Below are 12,773 nucleotides of genomic sequence, written 5' to 3' on the forward strand. Positions count from 1 at the left end.
CCACGAGCATGGTATGGATTTCCATCTGTTTACATCTTCTGCTATTTCCTTCCTCAGTGTTTCATAGTTCTTCCTGTAGAGGTCTTTTACGTCCTTGGTTAAGTATATTCCTAGGTACTTTAATTTCTTTGTTGCTATTGTGAAGGGAATTGAGTCTTTGATTTGGTTCTCAATTAGATTGTTGTTGGTGTATATGAATGCCTCTGATTTCTGTGTATTGATTTTGTATCCTGAGACTTTACTAAATTCATTGATCAGTTCAAGGAGTTTCTTGGTTGAATCCTTGGGGTTTTCTAGATACAATATCATATCATCAGCAAACAGTGAAAGTTTGATCTCTTCTGCCCCTATTTGGATACCTTTGATTCCATTATCCTGTCTGATTGCTGTAGCCAAGACTTCCAGCACTATGTTGAACAGAAGTGGAGATAGTGGGCAGCCTTGTCTGGTTCCAGTTCTAAGTGGGAATGATTTCAATTTTTCCCCATTCAGTATGATGTTGGCTATGGGTCTGTCATATATGACTTGTATCATTTTTAGGTATTTCCCTTCTATGCCTATTTTCTTAAGTGTTCGTATCATGAAAGGGTGTTGAATTTTGTCAAAAGCTTTTTCTGCATCTATTGAAAGAATCATGTGGTCTTTGTTTTTGCTTCTGTTTATGTGGTGAATTGCATTTATAGATTTACGTATGTTGAACCATCCCTGCATCCCTGGGATGAAGCCCACTTGGTCGTGGTGGATTATTTTTTTGATAAGTGTCTGGATTCGGTTAGCTAAGATTTTGTTGAAAATTTTTGCATCTATATTCATTAGGGATATTGGTCTGTAGTTTTCTTTTTTTGTTGCATCCTTTCCTGGTTTTGGTATCAGAGTAATATTCGCTTCATAAAAGGTGTCGGGGAGGTTTCCGTTCTTCTCGATGTTGTGGAATAGTTTCTGCAAGATAGGTACAAGTTCTTCTTTGTAAGTATGGTAAAATTCAGGTGTGAAGCCATCTGGACTGGGACTTTTCTTTTTAGGGAGATTTTTAATTGCTGTTTCTATTTCAGCTGTTGAGATTGGTCTGTTCAGGGAATCTATTTCTTCCTGGTTGAGCCTAGGGAGGCTGTGTGTTTCTAGAAATTTGTCCATTTCCTCCACATTTTCTAGTTTGTGTGCATAAAGATTTTTGTAGTATTCATAGATTGTATCTTGTATCTCTTTGGGATCAGTTGTGGTATCTCCTTTTTTATTCCTGATGGAGCTTATTAGAGATTTCTCTTTTCTGCTTTTCGTTAGCTTAGCCAATGGTGTGTCGATTTTGTTTATTTTTTCAAAGAACCAAGTTTTTGTTTTATTAATCTCCTGAATAGCTTCCCTGTTTTCAGTTTCGTTTAGTTCTGATTTGATCTTGTTGATTTCACTTCTTCTGCTGGGTTTGGGGTTGGTCTGTTCTTCTTTTTCCAGCTCTTTGAGTCGTTTCATTAGATTGTCTATTGGTGATCTTCTTGTCTTTTGGTTATAGGCATTTATGGAGATAAACTTTCCTCTCAGAACTGCTTTAGCTGTGTCCCAGAGGAGTTGATAACTTGTCTCTCCATTGTCGTTTTCTTCATAGAACTTTTTTATTTCCGTCTTGATTTCTTCATTTACAAAGTAATCATTTAGTAGGAGGTTGTTTAATTTCCACGTTTTTATGTAGAAATGTGAGTTTCTGTTAGGGTTGATTTCTAGTTTTATTCCACTGTGATCTGAGAAGGTACATAGTATGATTTCTATTTTTTAAAATTTCTTGAGATTTACTTTGTGTCCTAGGATATGGTCAGTCTTAGAGAATGTCCTGTGAGCTGATGAGAAGAACGCATATTCAGTGGATTTTGGGTAGAATGTTCTGTAGATGTCTGTCAGACCCAATTGTTCTAGAGCTTTGTTTAAGTCCATTATTTCTTTATTAATTTTCTGTTTGGAGGATCTGTCTCGTGCCGTCAGTGGGGTGTTGAAATCTCCGGCGATTATGGAGTTGCTATTAATCCATTTGCTTAGCTCCAGTAAGGTTTGCTTTATGAATCGGGGTGCACCTAAGTTGGGTGCATATATATTTAAAATTGTTATCTCTTCTAGTTGGACTGTGCCCTTCACCATTATATAATGACCCTCTTTGTCTTTTACTACTTTTGTTGGTTTAAAAACTAAATCGTCTGAAATTAGAACTGCCACACCAGCCTTCTTTTGGCTTCTATTTGCTTGGAATATTGATCTCCACCCTTTGATTTTTAGTCTATATGCATCCTTGCAGGTTAGATGTGTTTCCTGAAGACAGCATATACTTGGCCTGTATTTTCTTATCCATTCAGCCAGCCTATGTCTCTTGAGTGGAGAGTTTAAGCCATTCACATTTTTGAGAGAACTGATAGGTAAGGTAGATTACTGATTATTCTGTTGGGTTGGGTGTTGTTGCTATGATTTCTGTCTTGAGCCATTGTAATATCTGGCCTTTAATATCTTTGGGTTTTGGTTGTTTTTATATTCGTGGGTTATTATTATGATGTTCCGTGCGTAACGCTGTTTTAAGTACTTCTTGTAGGGCTGGTCTTGTCTTGGTGAATTCTCTGAGCCTTTGCTTGTCTGAGAATGTTTTTATTTCTCCTTCATATACGAAGCTTAGTTTTGCAGGGAATAATATTCTAGGCTGGGCATTGTTTTGTTTCAAAAGAGTGAGAATGGGGCCCCAGTCTCTCCTTGCTTGTAAAGTCTCATTAGAGAAGTCTGATGTTATTCGAATTGGCTTTCCCTTGTATGTTACTTGCTTCTTTTGTCTTACAGCTCTTAGAAGGGCCTCTTTAGTTGATACTTTGGTCAGTCTGATGACTGCATGTCGTGACGTCTTCCTGTTTGCGTTGAATCTCCCAGGGGTCCTCTGAGCTTCTTGAACTTGTATATCAAGATTTTGAGCAAGGCCTGGGAAATTTTCCTCTATTATATCTTCAAACAGCTTGTCCAACCCTTGAGTGTTGTCTTCTTCCCCTTCTTGTAACCCTATGACCCTCACATTAGGTTTCTTCACATAATCTCACAGCTCTTGTAGGCTTTGCTCTTTTCTCTTGTTTCTCTGCTCTATTTCTGTGACTGATTTATTTAATTGGAGGGTGTTATCTTCAAGCTCTGAGATTCTTTCTTCTGTTTGATCTACCTTGTTCTTGAGACTTTCCACTGTATTTTGTAGTTCCTTGAATTGATTCTTCATTTCCAGGAGTTCAGTTACACTTTTCTTCATTGTGTCTATTTCTTTTCCCATATCCTGGAGGCTTTTTGAGGTTTCTTTGTGTTGGTCATTGAGTTGTTGTTGCAGCTGGGTGAGTGTTCTTATGATCCACATACGAAATTCCTCTTCTGTCATATTGGTTTCCTGATTTTGGTTGGTGTCCGTTTCTCGGGGGCTGGTGCTCCTCTTTGGGGGTGTGTTTTCCATTTGGTTCTTCATATTTCCTGAGTTCTTTCTCTGATTTCTTCCCATGTCGATCAGTTGTTGTTTCTTTCCTTAAGTTATTGTTTGGGTATTCACACACCTTGTTTAGTTTCTGAGGCGTTAGGTGGTGTCTGTGGGTGAAATTGGACCACTCCCTGTATATTGAGTCAGTGGGTGCCGTGGAAAGGCTGTGCAAGATGCCGTCCCTGTCAGTAGGTGGCGTTTGCTTGGAGGAACAGGCTATACTGTTGATTTTTTGTCCTGTTAACAGCTCTTGTTCTGGGTGGAGCTGGGTTGGGTAAGCCTGCCCTCAGGCCGTTAGCAAGGGTCAAAGTTCTGTTTTCTGCTTCCAGGGAAAGCTGTCAGGGCGGGGCTGGAATGGTCCCGCTCAGCCAGAAAGTCTGTGGGGGTGGGGCTTTCTGAGACCCGCAGTCTGGAGCGGGCCTCGCTTCTTTCCACCCTCTCCAACTCCGCAGCTACTCCTGGGCCTCTGCCAGCAGGCCAGACCACAAGCCACCAGGCCTCCCCGGACTGTGATGCCGGCGGGGAGGTTCCCTGCACAGGAACGCCACCTGGGTTGGGTGCAGGGCCTCCTCCTGGGAGGAGGGTTGCCCTCTAGGACTGCGATCCACCCCTGGAGGCACACACACCTCAGTAGGCTGTTCACGTATAACCCTTCTGTGCCCCGGGCAATGCTAGCCCTGGGTGCAGGGGATCTGGTCTGCAGGTCCGACCTCTGGGTCCCAGAGTTCAAACTGTATCCCCACCAGGGAGAGGATTTCCGGTCCCGATTCACCCACAGGGAGCCCAAGCTGGGTCTATGTCTCTCAGCTTCTGAGTGGGCACCGTTCTCCTGGGAACACGGTGCCAGCAACACCTGGGAGGGCGGGCGGGTAGGGAGCTCACAGTCTGAGTTCCCCTTAGTCAGGTGTAGGGTCCCAAACGGGAAGGTCCTGTTCCCTGGAGGTGCCTCTGGCTGGTTGCTGTATTGTCTCTCTGGGCAGCCGCGGGTAGGGTCGGCAGAGGGGAGGAGGAGGCAATATGGCGCCTGCCCCGCGGCTCGGGTCTGTGCACACGGAGGTGCCCGGAGGAAGTTGGGAACCTGGCGCCACGTCTGCTACAGGCTCACCGCTGGCTGGTGGCGGTGGTCTCTGGCTGGCTGCCGCAGGTGTCTCCACCTGCTGGGGAGCCCACCAGCAGTCCCAAATGCAGGGGAGGGGAAACAGCAAATCCACCTACCCTTGCCACTGGTCTCAGGGCTGCTCCAGTGGTCTCAGCCTCCAGTTCTCCTCCGTAGCCTACTCCCGTGGAGTCTCCAAGGGTCTCAGGTACCCCTCCTTCTGGCCCTTGTCTGCTGTATGCTCGTCTTCTTGCTTCTTTCCTCTAATTTCTGCTAGAATCTGTCTTTTTTGCAGAGATCCTCTGTCTGGCGGTGTTATTTGTCTGCCATCTTGCTCCGCCCCCCCTGTTACTTTTATATTTTTTTAATTTAATAGAGAATGATAAGAATTTAATGTATTTTTTGCCTGGTGGTATCATCTGCCATAAATTATAAGAAAGCTCTGGATAAAGAAACTGAGGAAGCATTTAGTCAATGAGGGAACCAGGATTCTACTCCAAGTGTGTTTGATTCCAGTGTGCATTTGCTTTCCCCTAAATGGTTCTGCTACTTTATTGAACTTAACCTCTCTGGGTTACAGTTTCCGCATTCTCAAAAAATAGAGGTTGGGTATTATAGGTTGTCAAGGACCAAAAGTTGTGATGTTTAGCAAGTCATTTGAAAGTAATCTCAGTCTTTGGTTCTACAGGATAGAAATCTACATTATAAAAACCTTTATTCAATTTTTCCTTCTTTGGTTTTCTTATTAGTAGTTTTAGGAGGTGACCAAGTATTAAATGAAGCAAGTAGTAAATGAAGTTTAGCTATGTCTTTTTTGTTATTTCCCCATTTGAAGTGGAAAAGCAGCCTCAAGTGAATATTTGAAGGATCCCAAAGCTGAATCATTGCTTCATTTGCCCATGTTTTGCTTAAGAGCAGTATCAGTGGGAATTCAGGGTTTCTCTTATGTGGAGTTTCGGGTTTGTAACTCCAGTGTACTATTTTATTTAGACCTTTTTCAGTAGGATCCTGTATTATATAGATTAGTGACCTGTGGCTACCCTACAGTCATACATTTCTTTGAAAGGGCCTGCCTTAAAATTAGTATTTGCATATATTTGGCAGTTAAGTTTTACAGGTAATGTATCTAACTTCTCTTTCTCTCCTTTTTATTCCCTTTTTCCCTCTCCTTCCCATCTACTTTCTCTGTCCCTGCCTTTCTTTTCTTTTTCAAAACTGAATTAGTAAAATGATAGACAAAGATATTTTAATATAAAGATTAAAATAAAACCTTTCTCTAGGTGTTATTTAACTTGGTCATTCTTTCTCAAAGCTTTGACTTTCTTTTTTATTCAGGTGGTATTGCCTGTTGGTCTGTTTCCTTCTGTCTTTCCCATTTCCTCTTGCTTTCTTCATTTTTTCCCCACTGTTTTTATTTTATATGATTATTGTAAAGATTGAATAACAGTGGTAATAACTACTAGTATTTATTGAGTGTTTATCATGTGCCAGACATTGTTCTAAGCACCTTATTTAAATTAGCCTATTTGACTATGCACGAGGAAGACAGAACAGCAGCACTGGTGCTGGGTTTCTCCCTAACTGCCAGTGTAACTTTGGGTGAAATATTTAGTCCCTATGTATCTTAGTTTCTCCATTTGTAAAGGGTGATGTGAGATAATTTCTGTAAACCATATGGAACATTGCCTGGCTCACTATAAAGGCTCAATAAATGTTAGCTGCTATTTTTTTTTTTTTATTCAAGCAAGTTGGTAGTTCCTGGAATGTATTGAGTAATCAGTAAATGGTGGTTATTTATATTACTTAATGTTACTGCATCGCACATTTGCTTTTAGGTGGTGTATTGAGTTTGGCTGAGGCAGATATGAAGTATACATAGTAGTATTCTTGTATGCCGTTTTAATTTTTAAATGAGAGTGGTTTTCTTCTTTATGAAATGGTACAGAAGGTAATACTCCGTGGCTATAATCCAAGTATTTAGGTGATATTGAGGATTTCATGAAGGACACGCCTGAGAATAGCCCATGAATTAAGTGGGAAGTACGGAGATTGGTCCATGTAAATAACCATTTAAAAATGAAGATATATTGGATTTGTGTGTGTGTGTGTGCGTGCGCGCGTGCGTGCGCACACACGCAATAAAGTTATAAGACAAACAGACTCTAATACTTCATAGTAAAATGATTCATCCTGTTCTTAATTTTCAGCTGTTTGTAGACACTGGTCAGGTATAATAAAGTAGCTTCTTATTTAGTTAAGTTTGTGTTCCATATATGATCTTCTTCATGAATGTCATGAATAAATAATGTGTAGATTACTTTATGACTACTAATTGTTAATGGATTTGGAAGCACTTGACATTCTAAGAAAGGATGGAAGAACAGTGACCACCAGTAGTCAATAGTGAGTTCTGTATGCTCATTAAGAAAAATAATACACCAACATACTAAATTAACTGCCAAAATTGGCTTTCTAACAATACACAAGTATAGGGCATCGAATACCTCAGAACTGATAATCATCTAATGATTACATACTGCTTGGGTGAATAATAGAGTCTGGTTTAGAAGTCAGAATATGGTATGTGATATTTGAGCCAATTCAGCTTGACACCACCTTATTAAAGGATATATTAACATAAACTTAAGTGGAAGGAGCAATGATCTTTTTGTAGCCTACAAGACGTAGACTTGAATGTGGTCCCTGTTACTTAAAATATGTATAATTTTGAGCAAATCATGTATTTTTGGTATAATTTGGGTTTCTCAGTTATAAAATGAGTATCAAACCTAGTCAGTGTGGCTTGCAGGTTTCTTAGGATCATTAAACTAAATAATACACTTTGAGAATGCTTAAAACTTTTGGGTACAAACGTAAATTTAGCATCCTTTCTATTAGTACTTTCAAATGTGAGCGCATTGTTGAGGAGTATTCTGATTTCACTTGTTTATTGTTTTAATTTTTTGTTTATGTTCATCAATGGCAAGTATAAGCTTTAGGTATCATAATCCTCTATTTTTTTGGCTACTACTTGAAATGAAGAATGTATGTATTTAAGTTTGTATATTAGACACATGCATACAACAGCAGTGCTGTTCATGACACTATAGCGAAGCATTTGTCAGAGTTTCCACTGTAAACTTCCCTTTGGATGTTTTTTTTCGTTTTAGCTTGGCTTTCGTGTGGGGTAAAATTATAGGGCTCGAATGTTTTTGGATGGAAACTTTTTTCCTCTTTTTAATAGGGGATGAATGCATGCTACTATAAACTGTGTCTTTCTTGCATCTTACAACATTTTGTCATAAAAGTTTAAAAAAACACTTTTATGTAGAAGCTTTTTTCCCTTTAAGTCATTAAATATATTAAACATTGGGACTTCATACTTGGAAAAATTTTTTTGTTGTCTTTTTCTCTAAAAACTGTCACTGTTTTCAATGTATTATCCAAGTTGAAAGAGTATAAATAATTTTTGTAAACTAATTTTAAGACAGAAAGAACAGTGATATATTGAACATCTGAATACCTATCCCAAGAAAAAGTAAACTGCTTATAATTGATAAGCTTCTTTAGATTTTTGTCACTGAAAATGTTCATTGGTCTCTGTTTTAAATATTAGTGAAGTGTGATGGAGAGAGACTAGGACTTAGAACACCCCCTTATGCCCACACACCCCTTTCTAAGGATGTCATGTGGTACCATGTGCACTGGTCTCAGATGATTGGATTGTGTGGCCAACTGACCCAAGACCATCTCATCTATAGGCAAGGCAGTAATCTGGCCCATAGGCTCTACCCAACACAGATGAGAATGACTGTCTATTTCAGTTAGATCCTTTCTCTAGGGAAGTTTGAATTTGACAAAGAGCTGTTGAAGGCAGGAACAGAAGCTGAGAGACCTAAGGAAAAAAAAAAGTAAAGAAGTGATGAGTCATGTCGATGGGGGGAGTAGGACTGCCTTTATCACTACTTCACTGAAATTACCCTCGTCAAGGCCACCTCCAAATAGACAAATGTCTCTCAGCAGCATTTGACAACTTGACCACTTTGTCTATGTTGAAACATAATCTTTTTTTGGCTCCTGTGACACTATTCAGGTTTTCTTTTTTTTTTTTTTTTAAAGACAGGGTCTTGCTCTGTTGCCCAGGTCCCAGCTGTAGTACAGTGGTAGAATCATAGCTCACTGCAACCTTAACTCCCAGGCTTGAGCAATCCTCCCACCTCAGCCTCCATTACACCTGGATAATTAAAAAAAAATTTTTTTTTTTTTTTATAGATATAGGGTCTCACTGTGTTGCTCAGGTTGGTGGTAAACTTCGGGCCTCAAGCAGTCCTTCCACCTAGATCTCCCAAAGTACTGGTATTACAGGTGTGAGCCACTGTGCCCAGCCTTAGTTTTTCTTTCTACCTCTGGCTGTTTCTTCTAATTCCTTTTGCTGGCTCTTCCTCCTCCACTAAATTTGTGAGTATTGGACTTTTAAGGGCTCCTTCTGCTTTCCCTTTCTGCACTCAAACCAGATAACCAATAGTTATCTTTGATTCCTCTCTGTCTCTTACCTTTCGCCTCCATACTCTCCCCTCAGAATACTTTCTGTCAGCATTGTTGGTTCCACATCCAATATATATTTCTAATTTGTCCACTTTGTCTTTAGTTATTATCATGACGCTATAGCAGTAGCCTCCTTTGTAATTAAAGTCTTCTAGTTGGTTACCTTGCCTCTTTTCCATTTATTTAACTTATAGTGACCAGAATGATCATGTAAACCAGCAGTCCCCATCCATTTTGGCACCAGGGATGGGTTTCATGGAAGACAATTTTTCCATGGACCAGGGATGGGGTATGCGGTTGGGGCAAGATGGAGCTCAGACAGTGATGCGAGTGATGGGGAACGGCTATAAATACAGATGAAGCTTTGCTCACTGGCCCACTGCTCATCTCTTGTGTGGCCCCCTGGTTTCTAATTTTCATGGAAGACAATTTTTACATGGATTGAGGTGGGGATGGGGGTGCAGAGGAGCTCTGCAGTCCTGTCCCTAACAGGTCCATGGCCTCGGGGTTGAGGACCACAGTTTTAAACAATACAAACCTTACACACATGTCTGCCTGAGGCTTTTATATTGTCATGATTCCTTACTGCATCTGGAATTAAATCCAAGCTCCTTCTCTTCAGTTTTTGCTATTTTCTTTTCACCTTGGCTTTTCTATTGCAATTTTTCTGACATTACCAATTAAAATTTAATATTAAAATCAAATGCATGTGGGTTAAAATTCCCAAGTTTCTTGAATGGGCTTGATTTTTCTCCCTTATCGTGTCCCCTTTTCCTGTTACTCCCCTTAATTTAATTAAATCCACACTCAAAGCAAATTATAGCTAGCCCTGTTTCAGCCTCTTGAGTCTTTGACTTCATCAGGTATTTCTCGGACTTACAGAGCTGTTTGGGTTGTCTCATTAGCATTAAGGGAATTTCTTTAACATTACAGGAGAAGGTTTTACTTTTGTATAGCTGTCATACACTCTAAGAATTGGAAAATGGCTTAGAAGCATTGCTTCTTGTTTTTGGGGACACTTCATCATCTTGGTTCTTTGTCTTTTCCACACTGAGCTTTTTGCTTCATTGTTGAGTCCTCTTTATCTTGTCTCTATCTGCCCCATGTTCTTAGTTCTCCATTTGCTGGGTCATGCTTATCTATTTCTTTGATTTTGACTTTCATCTTTATGGGAAAACTCTGGAATCTCCACTCTCTAATTTAGCCCCTTGTTTCTAGTTCTATCTTGAATCTTTTCTCCCTTGGATGTCCTGGAGTTACCTCACACTCCATTGTCCCCAGAACTATAATTCACGAACTTTATTGACAAACTAACTTCTCTGTCTGGGTGATTTCATTTTTATCAGCAGTATCATCATACTCCCAACCTGGAAACATTAGTAATCATTAACTTTTTTTCCTTTCCATTATATCTAGTGTAAACAAACAAAAAAATCCCTTAGTTTCTTGTCTTCTAAATGTATCTTAATATTCTTTTTCTTTCACTCTTCCACTGCCACTAGCCTTCATAACTCTTCTCACTTGGTTTGGTGACAGTGTTTTTGATAATTTGACTACTTCCCTTCAAACCTCTCTAAAACACTTCTTTGTTGTGTTTACTCCTGTCCAACATTTCTGTCTGGTCGGCCACATGAAACCCAGGTTACTCTGCATTTTTTCAAGTCCTTCATGGCCAGGTATGTTCTAATTCTTACTCTGGTTTCACCTACTCCCTGTCAGCTATCTCCTATGCCCTGAACGTGCATATCTTCTCATATCCTTTAACATGCTCACTCTCACCTGCATGGTGTTCCTGCTTAAAATGTCTTATCTTTCATTTATTTCTTGTCCTACTCATGCTTCCCTTAAGTCCATCACCAGCTGAAAGCTATTCAACGTATCCGAATGTCTTCTTGACCTTAGGCTATGCTGGTGATAATACAGGTTTGAATACAAGTTAGACTCACCTATGAAATGTTAGGAGGGGTCAACAAATGTCAGGTGTTCTAGAACAAAATGAAATAACCAAACCTCTGTGTCATTATATTTTTCTAAAAAGTAAATTAAATCCAAAGAAAGAATGTTGAAGTCTTTGAAGTAAGCCAGCTTAAGTGCAAAGGAGAATGTTGGAAGGTCAGAGAGGACTTGGAATCATCTTTTGAGATACTTAACACCAACATAAAAGGAGTCTTTTAAATATTAAACCAATTCTAAGAGAAACACTCAATTCTACACAAAGTCATGGAAATTAAACAACCTTCTGCTGAATGATCCTTGGGTCAATAATGAAATTAAGATGGAAACCATAAGATTCCTTTAACTGAATGACAAAGGGGACACAAGGTATCAAAATCTATGAGATACAGCAAAACCAGTCCTAAGGGGAAAGTTCATGACCATAAATACCTACATCAGAAAGACAGAAAGATCACAAATTAGCAACCTAATATCTCACCTCAAGCAACTAGAATAAGAAGAGCAAACCAAACCCAGAGCCAATAGAAGAAAAGAAATAACAAAGCTCAGAGCAGAACTAAATGAGGGCTCAACGAGACAAAAAGTTGGTTCTTTGAAAAGATAAACAAAATCAAGAACCATTAGACAAATTAACCAGAAATGGAAAAGAAAGGACTCAAATAAGCTCAATCAGAAATGAAAAAGGAGACATTACAACTGATACCACAGAAATGCAAAATATCATCTGTGAATACTATGAAAATTTCTAATCACACAAATTAGAAAATGTAGAGGAAATGGATAAATTCCTGGAAACACACAACTTACCAAACCCAAATCAGGAAGAAATAGAAATTCTGAACAGACCAATAACAAGCAGCAAGACTGAAGCAGTAATAAAAAAATCTCCCAACAAAAAGCCCTGGACCAGATGGATTCATAGCTGAATTCTAACAGACTACAAAGAAGAACTAGTACCTATCCTACAGAAATTATTTTATAACATTGAGAAGGAGGGAATCCTCCCTACCTCATTCTATGAAGCCAGTATCACCTTGTTACCAAAGCCAGAAAAGGATACAATAAAAAAGAAAACTACAGGCCGGGCGCTGTGGCTCACGCCTGTAATCCTAGCTCTTGGGAGGCCGAGGCGGGCGGATTGCTCAAGGTCAGGAGTTCAAAACCAGCCTGAGCAAGAGCGAGACCCCGTCTCTACTATAAATAGAAAGAAATTAATTGGCCAACTGATATATATATATAAAAAATTAGCCGGGCATGGTGGCGCATGCCTGTAGTCCCAGCTACTCGGGAGGCTGAGGCAGAAGGATCACTCAAGCCCAGGAGTTTGAGGTTGCTGTGAGCTAGGCTGACGCCACGGCACTCACTCTAGCCTGGACAACAAAGTGAGACTCTGTCTCAAAAAAAAAAAAAAAAAAAAAAAGAAAACTACAAATCAATATCCCTTATGAACATAGATGCAGCAATCCTCAACAAAATAAAAGCAAACTGAATTCAACAACACATCCAAAAGATAATTTGTCATGATCAAGTGGGTTTCATCCCAGGGGTGCAAGGATAGTTTAACATACACAAATTGGTAAACATGATTCATCACATAAGCAGAAGCAGAAACAACGACCATATGATCATCTCAGTAGATGTAGAAAAAGCATTTGATAAAATCCAACATCTTTTTATGATAAAAACTCTCGACAAACCAGCCAT

General features: G+C 39.6%; 1 protein-coding gene across 2 annotated transcripts in view; it reads left to right on the plus strand.

The window, feature by feature from the left end:
* PPP2R5E (protein phosphatase 2 regulatory subunit B'epsilon) overlaps window positions 1–12,773 on the plus strand; it is a 153,151-nt gene that overhangs the window by 50,301 nt on the left and 90,077 nt on the right. The gene's annotated exons all lie outside the window — the stretch shown is intronic.

The sequence above is a fragment of the Microcebus murinus genome, chromosome 6, assembly GCF_040939455.1.
Source record: "Microcebus murinus isolate Inina chromosome 6, M.murinus_Inina_mat1.0, whole genome shotgun sequence".
Classification (NCBI taxonomy): Eukaryota; Metazoa; Chordata; class Mammalia; order Primates; family Cheirogaleidae; genus Microcebus; species Microcebus murinus.